This window comes from Penaeus vannamei, chromosome 6 (genome assembly GCF_042767895.1).
Source record: "Penaeus vannamei isolate JL-2024 chromosome 6, ASM4276789v1, whole genome shotgun sequence".
In the NCBI taxonomy this organism is placed as follows: Eukaryota; Metazoa; Arthropoda; class Malacostraca; order Decapoda; family Penaeidae; genus Penaeus; species Penaeus vannamei.
The window spans coordinates 45,000,299-45,015,298 of NC_091554.1; the positions used below are offsets into that span (position 1 = coordinate 45,000,299).

General features: G+C 51.1%; 1 protein-coding gene across 4 annotated transcripts in view; it reads right to left on the reverse strand.

Moving 5' to 3' along the window:
- Nucleotides 1-15,000, reverse strand: part of LOC113820845 (dual specificity protein phosphatase CDC14C) — a 111,040-nt gene that overhangs the window by 64,072 nt on the left and 31,968 nt on the right. The window lies entirely within an intron of this gene.

The window sequence follows — 15,000 nt, forward strand, 5'->3', positions numbered from 1 at the left end:
TCTCTCTCTCTCTCTCTATATATATATATATATATATATATATATATATATATATATATATATACACATACATAAACATACACACACACACACACCGTCACATACACGTTCATTCATACACACACACCGGTACATATAGATTCACACACAAACATATACATTCACACACACATAATAAACGTACACATACATTCACACACACATACGCACAGGCATGGGCTCGCCAAAAATCGTTAACCCTCGCGCCGTACCCCATGACCCCGCGGAGAGAGAGACCCGGCGAGCGGCCACCCTATCACGGGCTTTTATCTCGCGTGTTTAGTCATCTACTCTCTGACCTCTGCATCATTCCCCGGCGTTGAGCACCTTAACTCGCCCTCCCCCGCCCCCCCTTCCCTTAAGTGGCTCCCCCGCGGCTCCGAGAGGACGTTTTAACCGGCTCGAAAAGACCGGAAAGAGGAAGATCTCGGTCGCGTCTTCTCCCGCCTCGCCGCCCTCCTCCGTCCGCGCGAAGGCCGCCTCCGCCGCCACGAGGTTGGTTGGCCGGGCGGGCGGGCGGGCGGGCTGCCGATTCTATTGTGGTTCGCCGTCTCGTTTCGCAGGGCCGTGGTGCCTTGGGCGTGAGGGGGGGAAAAAGAGAGGAGTTCCGCTCCCATGAATCACCAACGTGTTTGACTTGACTGGAAAACTCGTAGGCAGGACAGAACCGCGTTCACATACCCCCCTTCCCCTCCCCTCTCCCTTTCCCACCTCTTCCCCCCCTTTTAAATCGAACGTAAATCACGAAGGACGCACGAAAACCTCCGACGTTTATTTATCTTCCACTCGGCGGGGATTTTACGAGTGGAAATCGCGATCTTCCACGGAAGTCATGCGCCGGGGCCTCCCCGCCTCTGACTCGGCGCGTTTCTGCTCGGCGGCTCCGCGTTTCACTTTCGGAGGCGGCGGCGGCGGGGCTCTCGGCGGCAGCTTCGAAACCCGCGAAGCAAAACCGCCGACGCTCTAGGGGTCTTGATAACTCTCCCAGAATGCAGATTGGTCCAAGAGACGAAGGCTTCAATCCGACGGCCAGAGGGGATGGCCGCCGACACCTCTCCCGCCACACTTCGCGTCCCGCCACACTTCCCTCGCGGGCATCCTCCGCTCCTCCAGGATTTCCTGGTCTTAATTGGACCCGACCTTTCGATTCGCGACAAATACCGATCGCGTTCTTCTATTCCCGACATCATTACCCCGTTTTCAATGTCACGTCGAACAAGAGCGCGCGTCGCCTCGTTGTCGCCGGGAGCAGTTTCCTCGTCTTCCTTGGCCATACACATCCGTCCGCACGTGAGAGGGACTCGCGAACTCGGGCCAGATCCTTGTCGAAGCGTGATTGAGTCGCTCACCTTGTGCACCCCCCCACCCCCACCCCCACCACGCCCTCGCCACCTTCATTTCGAAACGCCATTTCCACCCAACACCTATCCCTCGCCCCCGCCGCACCCCTCCCTGCAAGCTTCTGGAGGAGCCCGGCCTTTCATAACCCCTTTAACTTGAAAATCTTGCAAATTTCCCTTAATAACACGATACGAAGACGTCCCAAATCGATGCCGTTGCAACACGCTGTTCATTCCGCCTCCCTTACGAAATTCCCGAGGCGTGACAATGTTGTTGCAACGCCAGCAGCGCAACTCGCAAGACCTCCTCGCAGCCGCTTGTCACCCCCAACAAAACGGCTGCTGTGTCAACGCCGGGTAAGCTCCGCGCCGAAACACGATTTGCTTATATAACACGGCCTCTTGTCTTGGCTCGCTGAGGGACCAGTTGTCGGAGGCCGTAAAAATGCCACGGGGCGCCGCCTCCGTCACCGCCGGGCCGTGTTTCCCTCCGTTTTTGCCGGGCAGAGGGCGAGGCACGGAGGCATTGCTCCTCGTCTGGAAATCTACGTGACGACCCGGGCTCCTCCTGGAACAGCGAGTCAGCAAACGAAAAACGAGTTGCGTGGACGACGGAGAGAGAGAGAGGGAGAGAGAGGGAGAGGGAGAGGGAGAGGGAGAGGGAGAGAGAGAGAGAGAGAGAGAGAGAGAGAGAGGAGGGAGGGAGGAGGGAGGGAGGGAGGGAGGGAGGGAGGGAGGGAGGGAGAGAGAGAGAGAGAGAGAGAGAGAGAGAGAGAGAGAGAGAGAGAGAGAGAGAGAGAGAGAGAGGGGGAGGCAAGGTGCAGAAACAAGAGAAGTTGGAGGGTGCCAGGTGACTTATACAAGAGAGGGAGGGAAGGGGAGGAAAAGTAATAGATCTAAAACGAAAGGGAGAGAAAGGGGGTGAAGGAAGGGAGTACGTAGATAGGGAGGAAAAAGTAATAGACCAGCCTAGCCTAACCTAACGAAAGGAGGTGGAGAGGTGTGACGGGATGGGAGGGAGGGAGGTTGAGAGAGGGAGAGAGGGTGAGTGGTGTAAATGTAAGTGAGAGAGAGAGAGAGAGAGAGAGAGAGAGAGAGAGAGAGAGAGAGAGAGAGAGAGAGAGAGAGAGAGAGAGAGAGAGAGAGAGAGAGAGAGAGAGAGCACTCTTTTGATATCGCACCGACAGGCAAAGGGCGCGAGGACGGCAAACAAATGGCGCCACTTTGCAACGAGGTCTGGAGAGGTGGAGGCGGAACCATGTCGATGCCACTGCTAATGGCTGTCGACACGAACTGAAAGCTAAAAAAAACAACAACAACAAAGGGAAATCTTAAAAAATCAACTTCCAAACCCATTAGCCAGCAACATTTCCTCCCCCCCAAAAAACACCCACCCGCACCGCGTCCCCAGAGTAGGAATGCCTTACGTAAAGAGAACTCGAACTGATTAGCCCCCCCTCTACTAGTCCTCCTCGACCTGACCTGACCTGACCTCTCCTCTGCCACAGTCTCAGAAAGAAAAAAAAAAAAAAAAAAAATAGCGTTTACCAGCAAAACCGACGGCGGCATTGCAGGTAGACGCTCGCAAATACCGAAGGCCGGTGTCGCGGTTTCCCACCCCCGCCGCAGCTACTGCTCGTGGGTCGTTGCCTAACAGCTGCGGCCGCCGGTTGGGTAAAGCGATCGCTCGTTCGGCCGCCGAGTCCAGCAACAAGGCACAAGGAACGTACACGGGTCAAAGCGAACGCCAGGAACAGTGCCAGCGCTTCGGTTTGTTTAGGAGGCTAATTAAAGGGCTCAGTCTCGGCCATCGATTGTAATATTCGTCCGCTTCCCGTCACAGAAAAAAGAATGAGAAGAAAATGACAAAAAGAAGAAGAAGAAGAAGAAGAAGAAACAGGATACGCAGATAAAAAAAAAAAAAATAATAATAATAATAATAATAGGAAATAAACGGAAAGGGAGAGACCAGAGAAATTGAATAAGACAGCCAGGACGCGAAGCCAAGGACAGCACTTCATGCCGGGTCACGAAGCTTGCATGATGATAAACCAGGTCATTCATGTCAGCTGCGATCGCCACCTGCCTGCGAGACTCGAGATAACGCAGACCCGAGATAGAGAGAGAGGGAGGGAGGGAGGGAGGGAGGGAGGGAGGGAGAGAGAGAGAGAGAGAGAGAGAGAGAGAGAGAGAGAGAGAGAGAGAGAGAGAGAGAGAGAGAGAGAGAGAGAGAGAGAGAGAGAGAGAGAGAGAGAGAGAGAGAGAGAGAGAGAGAGAGAGAGAGAGAGAGAGAGAGAGAGAGAGAGAGAGAGAGAGACAGAGAGAGAAATAAATTATCTTGTGAGAGTTTGGAGAGAGAGAGAGAGGGGGAAAGAAAGAAAGAGAGAGAGAAAGAGAGAGAGAGAGAGAGAGAGAAAGAGAGAGAGAGAGAGAGAGAGAGAGAGAGAGAGAGAGAGAGAGAGAGAGAGAGAGAGAAGAGAGAAGAGAAAGAGAGAGAAGAGAAAGAGAGAGAGAAAGAAAGAAAGAGAGAGAGAAAGAAAGAGAGAGAAAGAAAGAGAAAGATAGAAGTCAGATAAATTACCCTGTGAGAGTTTGGAGAGAGAGAGAGAGAGAGGAGCCGTCAACCCGACAGAAAGGCGGAGACAGCATGCATCGTGCAAGCGGGACCACGGGGACTAGATTGGGGTAAGAATTGCGTGCGTTGCGTGCGTGTGGCGGGACGGCGAAGAACCCTGAGTGGTGCTGGCATATCAAGCGATCATTTTTGAGAGAGAGAGAGAGAGAGAGAGGGAGAGAGAGAGAGAGAGAGAGAGAGAGAGAGAGAGAGAGAGAGAGAGAGATACATAACAGACAGCGAAAGAAAAAGAAAAAGAAAAGAAGAAGAAAAACACCTCTTGCATAAATCCTCCCCAGAATTTCCCTCCCGCCCGATCTCTCGCAAGGAACTCAGCGGCTCTTGAGCAAGCAAACCCGCGCGCCATAATGCCAGGGGCGCCGTCAACTCCGCCGGCGACACCATTAGCGCCGCCGCGAAACAGAAAGGAAACGGCGGATGCACCATCTTGCAGAGAGGGAAAGGCGTTGCAGGAAAGCAAGCAAGAAGGAAAGAAAGGAAAAAAGAAAGGAAAGAAAGAAAAGGAGAAAAAACGAGAGAGAAAAGGGGAAAGAAAAAAAGAAAGAGTGAAAAGGGAAGAAAAAAAAGGAAAGAGAGAGAGAGAGAGAGAGAGAGAGAGACAGAGAGAGAGAGAGAGAGAGAGAGAGAGAGAGAGAGAGAGAGAGAGAGAGAGAGAGAGAGAGAGAGAGAGAGAGAGAGAGAGAGACACAAACATAACAGACAGCGAAAGAAAAAGAAAAAGAAAAGAAGAAGAAAAACCCTCTTGCATAAATCCTCCCCAGAATTTCCCTCCCGCCCGATCTCTCGCAAGGAACTCAGCGGCTCTTGAGCAAGCAAACCCGCGCGCCATAATGCCAGGGGCGCCGTCAACTCCGCCGGCGACACCATTAGCGCCGCCACGGCCTCTCCGCGGCCGCGAAACAGAAAGGAAACGGCGGATGCACCATCTTGCAGAGAGGGAAAGGCGTTGCTGGAAAGCAAGCAAACAAGAAAGATAGAAGGAAAGAAAAAACGAAAGAGAGAGAGAAAAGGAGAAACAAACGAGAGAGAACAGGGGAAAGAAAAAAAGAAAGAGTGAAAAGGGAAGAAAAAAAAGAAAAAGGAAAAAAAGAGAGAGAGAGAGAAAAAACGAATGAGAAAAGGGGATAAAAAGAAAGAAAGAAAGGCGGTACAGAGGAAAACAGCAAAAGGAAAAGGCAAAGAACAGAAAGAAGGACCAGAATCCTTTTAATTAACAATAGCCTCCGTATAAAGGACAGGACGACCCTGCAATGCCCATTCCGCCCAAGGAACCAAATTCACCTAATCGAAAACAAAATCTGATGAAAATACGAAAGAGAAATGAAAGAAATAATACGTACCACCGAAAAGAAGAGAAAAGGAAAAGGAAGAACATTAAAAAAATATATATATATATATAAAAATACATAAAACGAAACAAAACAAAAATGATAATAAACAACAATAACAATCATAAAAAAAAAAAAAAAAAAAAAAAATGGAGGAAAAACGGTCTGACCCCCGGTGAACTGTGCCATAAATATTTTTTTCCTCTCGTCCACAGCCCGTAATCACTCGGCATTACGGTGTCATTCTCCATGCCGCCCCTCCCCCCACATGGCCATCGCTCCCCTCAACGCCCTTCCACCGCATGCTACCACATTCTCTCCCTCACGCCCCTTCCCATGCACATTGCTCATCTCGACCTGTTTATCTCTCTACCACATAACATCGACCTCCCTGTTCCAACCTCTATAACGCAGCCACATAACACCAACCTCCCTGTTCCAACCTCTACCACATAGCCACATAACACCAACCTCCCTGTTCTAAGCTCTACCACATAGCCACGTAACACCAACCTCCCTGTTCCAACCTCTACCACATAGCCACATAACACCAACCTCCCTGTTCCAACCTCTACCACACAGCCACATAACATCAACCTCCCTGTTCCAACCTCTACCACATAGCCACATAACATCAACCTCCCTGTTCCAACCTCTACCACACAGCCACATAACATCAACCTCCCTGTGCCAAACTCTACCACATAGCCACTATCTCCCTCTGCCATGCCACCAACCACATACCACGTCTTGTTCCCTCCCTCTCCCTCTACCGCATGACACTCCTCTTTCGCTTCTGAATCTCCACCACATACTACCATCCCTCTTTCCCTCCCTTCCCTTCCATGGCACTTCTCCTTAGCTCTTAACCCTCCGCTACATATCACCATTCCTCTTTCCCTCTCTTTCGCATCAGCATTTCCCTCATACCTCCTCCGCCACATTGCCTCCCTCCCTCCTCCACATGCCACCCCTTTCCCCCTTCCCCCTTCCCACCTCCTCCCTCACGCTCCACCTCCCTCCTATCTCTCTCTCTCTCTCTCTCTCTCTCTCTCTCCCTCGCGCTCTCAAAGACGACAGGCTCGCCATCTTCCTCCCAAAATGATGCGAGCGCCGGCAGTGAGGCGAAGGAACGCCCCTCGCCTCCCTTCTCGCCTCGGCTCGCAACGGCTCCCGCGATGCAGCATTCAAGAGCAAGCGGAGGTCCTCCTGCCCCGAGGCTGAACGCACACGCACGCACACACACAATTTCCCTCCCTCTTTATGTATGTATTTTGAACCTGCCTCACCCCCCCCCCCGCTCCCATGTTGGACACACCGCTCTCCAAGGGTGACTTAGCGCCTCATGACGGCTACAAACCGATCGACAGTATGTCGGAGATTTAGCACGGGATAAAATCTGCTCGGATCCCATGAATGAACAAACGCTTAGGGACGCGGTTACAATGCGAGGGAGGGAAGGAGGAATGGAGAGAGAGAGATAGAGAGAGAGAGAGAGAGAGAGAGAGAGAGAGAGAGAGAGAGAGAGAGAGAGAGAGAGAGAGAGAGAGAGAGGGAGGGAGGGAGGGAGGAGGAGGGAGGGAAGGAGGAATGGAGAGAGAGGGAGGGAGGGGGATAGGGAGAGAGAGAGAAGAGAGAGAGAGAGAAGAGAGAGAGAGAGAGAGAGAGAGAGAGAGAGAGAGAGAGAGAGAGAGAGAGAGAGAGAGAGAGAGAGAGAATGGAGAGAGAGAGTGAGGATGAAAGAGCGAACGAAAGAAAGAAAGAGAGAGAGAGAGAGAGAGAGAGAGAGAGAGAGAGAGAGAGAGAGAGAGAGAGAGAGAGAGAGAGAGAGAGAGAGAGAGAGAGAGAGAAAGCGAGGATAAAAAAGAGCGAGCGAGAGATAGAGAGAGAAAAAAACATAAAGACAGACAAAGACAAGAGAGAGAGAGCCCGAGCCAGTGAGCGAGTGAGAGCAGCAGCGCCTGTGTGTGTGTGAGTGCGCGCGTGTGTGTTTCTGTGTGTGTGTGTGTGCGTGTTACGGCGTGTTGCTTTAAAATTTTCATCGCGGTCTTTCCTCGGCTCAATTTCCTGTGCTTTACAACGGATCGTCTGCCTCGGCCCATTGCGAAGCGCCAGCCGTATCCTGCGGTTAACGAGGCGGTGCCATTTGAAGATCCAAAAGTCTAGGATTCATATTCACGACACTCGGCATGCCCCCCCCTCCCCCCCTAGAGAGAGCGAGAGCGAGAGCGAGAGAGAGAGAGAGAGCGAGAGAGAGAGAGAGAGAGAGAGAGAGAGAGAGAGAGAGAGAGAGAGAGAGAGAGAGAGAGAGAGAGAGAGAGAGATTGAGAGAGCGAGAGCGAGACCTACCTACCTACCTACCTACTTCAGAAACACCCACAACCACTCTCTCTCACACACACACACACACACACACACACCACGTCCCATAATTGCATCACACCGAGATTACTGGTCCTTTTAATGGTTTATTCAGGTCGGAGGCCAGAAAACGGTTGCAGGTGGCACGGGCTGCAAGGCTCGGCGGGGAGGCCTTATGGAGCGAGGTGGCGGGTGGCCTCCGGGCGTGAATGGGTGAATGCTGGGAGACGAGAAGGGGGGAGGAGGGGGAGAGAGAACGGAGGAGGAGGAGGAGGAGAGAGAGAAGGGGGAGGAGGAGGAGGAGAGAGAGAGAAGGGAGGAAGAGGGGGAGAAAGAAGGGGGAGGAGGAGGAGACAGAAGGGAGGAAGAGGGGGAGAGAGAGAGGAGGAGGAGGAGGAGAGAGAAGGGGAGGAAGAGGGGGAGAGAGAAGGGCAGGAGTAAGAGGAGAGAGAAGGGGAGGAGGAGGGGGAGAGAGAAGGGGGAAGGAGGGGGAGAGAGGAGGAGGAAATGTGGAAAGGACGAAGAGGGAAGAAAGGGGAGAGGGAAGGAGTAGAAGAAAGAAGGAAGGAATGCGGAAAGGGCGAGAAGAGGGAAGAAAAGGGAAGAGAAGAAGACCGGAGTAAGTGAGCGAGTAAGTGAGAGATAGAGATGGAGATGGAGAGGGAAATAGAAATAGAAAGAGAGAAAGACAGAGAGAAATCAATCCCTCTGTTCACCCTCCCCTCCTCCCAAGCCACCGTCTTATTCCCCATGCACCAAAAAGTACTTTCCAACAACGTGAAAACCCGACATATACTCCAACGGGCGAAATGGCGGGATGTCGCCGTTGACAATTCTCAGTGCAGGCGATTTTGCAACAACAGAAAACAGTTTTGCATCCAGAAGGACCCCTCGGCTTTCGCAAATGGGACAAGAGCAGAAAATTCGCAAGGAGGGCTTCCAATTTATTCTGAAGGGTGGTTATACTTTGCTCTATCAAAATGCAACTTAACAGAGAAAAGAAAAGAGGAGGAAAGAAAAGAAAGGAAGAAGGAAATAAAATAACGCGAAAAGACTAACAAAAACAAAAACAAAATGCAACTTAACAGAGAAAAGAAAAGAAAAGAGATTGAAAGAAAGGAAGAAAAAAAACAAAAAACGCAAAAAGACTAATAAAACAACAACAACAACAAAATCCAGCCACGTAAACATAAACAAAACAAGACGCACGCCTTGACCGAACACTTCCAGCTGGGTCTCTAGCTTCTCAGAAATTAAATGGCCCCGTAATTATTTAAAGGAGAAGCTCTCGTCCGCACTCGTGCAAACGCGCCTTCCCGACGCACTTCATTGGCATTCACGACGCCGACAGAACAAGTTTTTCGCAGCTATGCGCAAAAGATGAAAACTTGGCCATTCATTTAAACAAAAATCTATGTACATATGTACACCCACACACGTACACATACGTATACACATATACATATTTATAAATATACACATACATACATACACACACACACACACACACACACACACACACACACGTATATTATATATATATATATATATATATATATATATATATATATATATATATATATATATATATATATATAAAACACACACGCACACACAAGGTTAAATAGAATTCAAGACGCACGCCCATGCAAGCGGAAATCAAGGAACGGCGACGACGATCTGCAGGAGCCGCCACCCGCCACCACCTCTCACGCGCCCCGCCCACATGCACACCATCGACACACTGACAAGATCCACACTTCGGTTCAGACAAGCTGGGACGTTTCGATACTGCGTGTGTGTGGGATAGAGACAGATGGATAGATATGAGGGAAGATGAATGGACGCAGAGAGAGAGAGAGAGAGGGAGAGAGAGAGAGAGAGAGAGAGAGAGAGAGAGAGAGAGAGAGAGAGAGAGAGAGAGAGAGAGAGAGAGAGGGAGAGAGGAGAGAGAGAGAGAGAGAGAGAGAGAGGGAGAGAGAGAGAGAGAGAGAGAGAGAGAGAGAGAGAGAGAGAGAGAGAGAGAGAGAGAGAGAGAGAGAGAGAGAGAGAGAGAGAGAGAGAGAGAGGGAGAGAGGAGAGAGGAGAGAGAGAGAGAGGGAGAGAGAGAGAGAGAGAGAGAGAGAGAGAGAGAGAGAGAGAGAGAGAGAGAGAGAGAGAGAGAGAGAGAGAGAGAGAGAGAGTGAGAGAGTGAGAGAGAGAGAGAGAGAGTGAAAGAGAAAGAGAGGAGTGAGTGAAAGAGAAGAGAAGAGAAGAGAAGAGAAGAGAGAGACACAAACAACCAAAAAACAAATAAACCAAACTTGAGCTTTACCCTTCCCCGGCGCCCATATTAAGCAAGACAACGGACGCGGGGGGAGTCGAGAAAATGCCCGTGTCCCCCTGACCTTGGGGCATATATGAGAAAGAGGTGGAGGGAGGGAGAGAAGAGAAGAGAAGAGAAGAGAAGAGAAGAGAAGAGAAGAGAGAAGAAGAGAAGAAGAAGAGAAGAGAAGAGAAGAGAAGAGAAGAGAAGAGAAGAGAGAAGAGAGAGAGAGAGAGAGAGAGAGAGAGAGAGAGAGAGAGAGAGAGAGAGAGAGAGAGAGAGAGAGAGAGAGAGAAGTGGGCGGGCTAGAGAAAGTCGGGTCGTGTTCCGATAAGGCGGTAGGGGGCGCCCGGCCAAGGACCCAGGAGTGGGCGAACATTGCTGACCTGCCTACGTGTCCCCGCAGTACTGGCATTTCTATTGAAATCAGGGCTCCTCACAATGGCCTTTGTACATACTATACACGGTGGCACATATACCGTGTGTGTGTGTGTGTGTGTGTGTGTGTGTGTGTGTGTGTGTGTGTGATATATATATATATATATATATATATATATATATATATATATATATATATATATATATATATATATATATGTACACACACACACACACACAAACACACACGATAGCTTGTCTAATGAATGCATTTATATATCAGTCGCGTCCACAAATACACGATATCCTATTTGCTGCACTTATTTATAAATGACTCGCGTCCACGCATACCCGGCAGCATATTTAGTGTATGCATTTATAAATCAGCCGCGTACACAAATGCACAGCTGCCTATCTGCTGCATGTATTTATATGTCAGTCGCGTACGCTACAAATAGCTGATAATGGAAGGGGGATGAAACGGCGAGAGTGCGGACTGCTGCACTGCCGACGCGATACTCCAGCGGCCAGCAACACGTGCCGGAAAGACGCATCGAAAAAGACATGCTGAAACCCCACCGCATTATCGGTCTTAACTGAAGTATGTCTTGGGGTCAAAATTACGTACCGGAGCATGTTAATATGTGATTTACAGGTTGCACAAGCGAGTGAAATCGGAGGCAAACACGGATAAGTCTTAGGACGGATTCATCGCGCATTTTTAAGTCGTGGTAAATAAATCAAAATAAAATGATACAGGCTCGATATCGGAAGACGCTCGCACCTTTCGCTATGTTGCATCATTATACTGCATACGCGATGAGCCTTTGTAAGCAGAAAACGCATGAAAAAAAACTAACAGTTAACCTCATAGACTCTCTACAAGCATTTATCCACAATCATAAAAAATCCCAGCTATAAGCACCCCGGTATAACACACACTTATACACACACACCGCAGGGGAACACTTGCACACACGTCAATGAGCGCATGTCCACGCGAACCCGCAACGGAATGCTCACCTCGCCGCATGCGCCCCCCCCCTCTCTCTCTCCCAATCAGAGCCCCTTCTTCCTGCCATTCATAGCCGAGCAAAACAAAACCGACCCCGACCGCCATTCACACGCTAAACAAGGCCCGAGCGCAGACAATGGCACCGCCACGGGGATCGAGGGGGACCTGTGCTAAAACAGGATGATGCCCGCAAAGCGCCGTGTGCGTGCGCGCGACAGCGGTATGCAAATGAGCCATGACACACACCTGATGACCATAGCGCCCACAATACAGCTGGCAATGAATGAACATGGCCACGCGGCTCCAATGCCCCTAGTAATAGTAATAACCGTCTACCTGATACAAAACGTAACCCTGCTAACGAGAACGAAGCTGAATGGACGCGCTTGGGCAACGAGATCCACAAAGCAACTCGCACCGCGATTTAAAACGGTTCCCACGCCACGGCACACCCACGGGCCGCCGGTTGCCGGAGCCTTGGCAATATAAAACGTGACATGGGAAAAAAAGAGCCGCAATCAAGCATACCATGTCACGCTGTCATTTCTTTAAGGAGGTCAAACGCAACGCTTACGAAACGGGTGCGTGCGTCTGCCACTTGCGAACAATTGAACCACTGCACGACCGAGAGCCCAGGCAAGAAGAAAGTTCTGAAACCTCCCGACGGAAAAAAATAAACAAATAAAACCTCCCCCTCCCCCTCCCCCCGAAATGAACACGGAAACACCGCCCCGGCTGCAGATGACCACGGATTCAATTCCATCCCGGAGATAAGCGGGGCCATAAAGCGCCCTCTAGTGACGGGATAAGGAATATGCAAGGGGCGAGGAGGCACTAACGGCCACACGAAGTACATCATAAAACGCTTCCCAGATAAGGCCGGTTAAGAGAGAGAGAGAGAGAGAGAGAGAGAGAGAGAGAGAGAGAGAGAGAGAGAGACAGAGAGAGAGAGAGAGAGAGAGAGAGAGAGAGAGAGAGAGAGAGAGAGAGAGAGAGAGAGAGAGAGAGAGAGAGAGAGAGAGAGAGAGAGAGAGAGAGAAATAGATAGATAGACAGAGAGAGGAGATAGAGAAAATAAGAATAGCCGACATAAAAAAAAACTACACACACACACAAAAAAAGAGGAAAATTCAAAAGAGAGACCCAAAGCAGAACACAGAACGAGAGCGCGAATCCCACGTGCGCAAACTCCCCGCTGCGACTGCCGGCCCGCACCTGTCCGAGACGACATCCGAGGCGACAGCGGCTACGCTCTCTCGCGCTTCCCTCGCGTCGTCGCATCGCACCCGCCGGACTGCGCATCCAACGAGCCCCAGACAGAGAAAGAGAGAGAGAGAGAGAGCGCCCCTCCACTCGCTCACCCGTGGAGATCCGCGGACGACAAAACGCGACCGTGATAACACAACCCGACAAAGAGCAAGCAAAACAAACAACGGGGATAACATAGAAGGGGAAAAAAAAAAAAAAAAAAAACAGACGGGCGGAAGGGTCGGAAGGGGAGGGAAAATCGTCCGCATGACAAGAACTTAAAAAAACAACAACAATAAAAAACAACAACAACAAAAAAACGACCGCCCGTCACAGAACCTGCACCCAACAAACAATCGATCAGCGACGCAATTCGCCAGAGACACCTCGGAGGCAGGGAGAAGAGACCCAGCAACTGGTGCGCGAACTTTTTTTTGTTTTTTGTTTTTGTTTTTCTCTCCCTCCCAACATGCAAACAATATCGAAACCATTTTCGGATGACGCAACCCGCACGGGCAACAAAGGAGAAAGAGCGGGGAGACAAAACGCGCGCGAATTGGGCAGAGACGGAGGAGGGAATATGAAGAGAGAGAGAGAGAGAGAGAGAGAGAGAGAGAGAGAGAGAGAGAGAGAGAGAGAGAGAGAGAGAGAGAGAGAGAGAGAGAGAGAAAGCGATTCGATTGGAGAGGGGGCGCACGGGAATGAATTCGAGGAATGATGGGAGAGGGACTTCGGCCGTCCCAGAAAAAGAAAGGGGAATGGAAGAGGGAGAGAAGAAAGGGGAGAAGAGAAAAGAGGCGGGATCGGATGACGAGCGACAACCATAGTGCGGGGCGAAGGGGCGAGGGGCGAGGGGGGGTATTTCGGAGAAGGGTAAGTGGGGGGAGGGGGGAAGGGGAGGGGGGGGTAGACGACTGCCCTCCACCCACCATTATGGTGCATGGATATCACTCACGCAGCGTTTTTTTCCCCGGCGTGTCGAAATTGCGAACATGAGTAACGAGTGCATTGTGACTCGGGGCCCAAAAATGCTTGTGTGTGTGTTTGCATGCGAGAGGGCAGGTCGGCCGGGTCATGCACTCCCGCCAGCGGTGCGTGGCGATCCCCCCATAAAAAGGGGCTCCGCACAACCGAACCGGAGGGGGAGCGGAGGGGCGAGGGGGCCGAGAGGGGTGAGCAACGGCTCTTCCTTCCCGGGGCTTCCTCGCCCCCCACCTCACCCCCCTCCCCTCTCCCCCCCGCACGGAAAGTGGCCCTCGCACCCTCTAAGGCGTCGGACGGGGCGGCCCGACACCCGGACCCCCGCCCTGGACCGCCGGGACTTGTCATAACACCTGGTGAGCGCGCGAGTCCACCCCTGGCGAGCGTTCCCGAGACGGCTGTCCGACCGCGACGCCGAGCACCCGGCCCCTCGCGTCGACGCAGGTGCGGGCGAGGGCGACGGCGGTTCCCCCGGCGAGGTAGTCCCTCCCCGCCGCCCCGGAGCCAGGCGCACTTCGTCTCGGCTGTCCAGGGCCCCTCCGTCGCCGTCGCCCTAGCCAAGATGTGCATTGCGTAGGCCTCGAGTCCCTCCCGACCCCCCGACCCCCCCGACCTCGCCGCCGACCAAAAGGGGCGACCCCTCAGAGGCGCAGGAACAACGACCTCGATCAAGGCCACTTGGCCCGAGTGACTCACCCGTAATCATAGGTTAACATAAACGTAAACACCGGCACTGATACTGTCAATGGCACATACACGGATATATATATATATATATATATATATATATATATATATATATATATATATATATATATATATATATATATATATATATATATATATATATATAGTGTGTGTGTGTGTGTGTGTGTGTGCATAATATATATATAAACACATACATACACAGAAACACAAATACATACATATACATGCACACAAATATTTGCATACATATATATAATGTATCAGAAATGCCACGCAAACATAGCACGAGCCAGACGAAAGCGGGTCAGGCCATAAAATGCAACCCAGAATATAATCCAGAAAGAGAAACAACGAAAAAAAAAAAATAATAATAATAATAAAAAAATAAATAAATAAATGAAAACAAAAATCCCAGACACCCGCCGAGCTGGCGTACCGAACTCTCCCCAAAGTTTTGGCTCTCCAACGTTCCCCCCAAAAAGTGCAACTCTCCCCCCCGCCCCCCACCCCACCCCCTTACCTTACCGTCCCTCTCCCCCTCTCCTTCCCCCCACCCCACCCCTTTATCCTACCGTCCCTCTCCCCCTCTCCTTCCCCCCACCCCACCCCCTTTATCCCACCGTCCCTCTCCCCCTCTCCTTCCCCTTCACCCACCCCCTTCT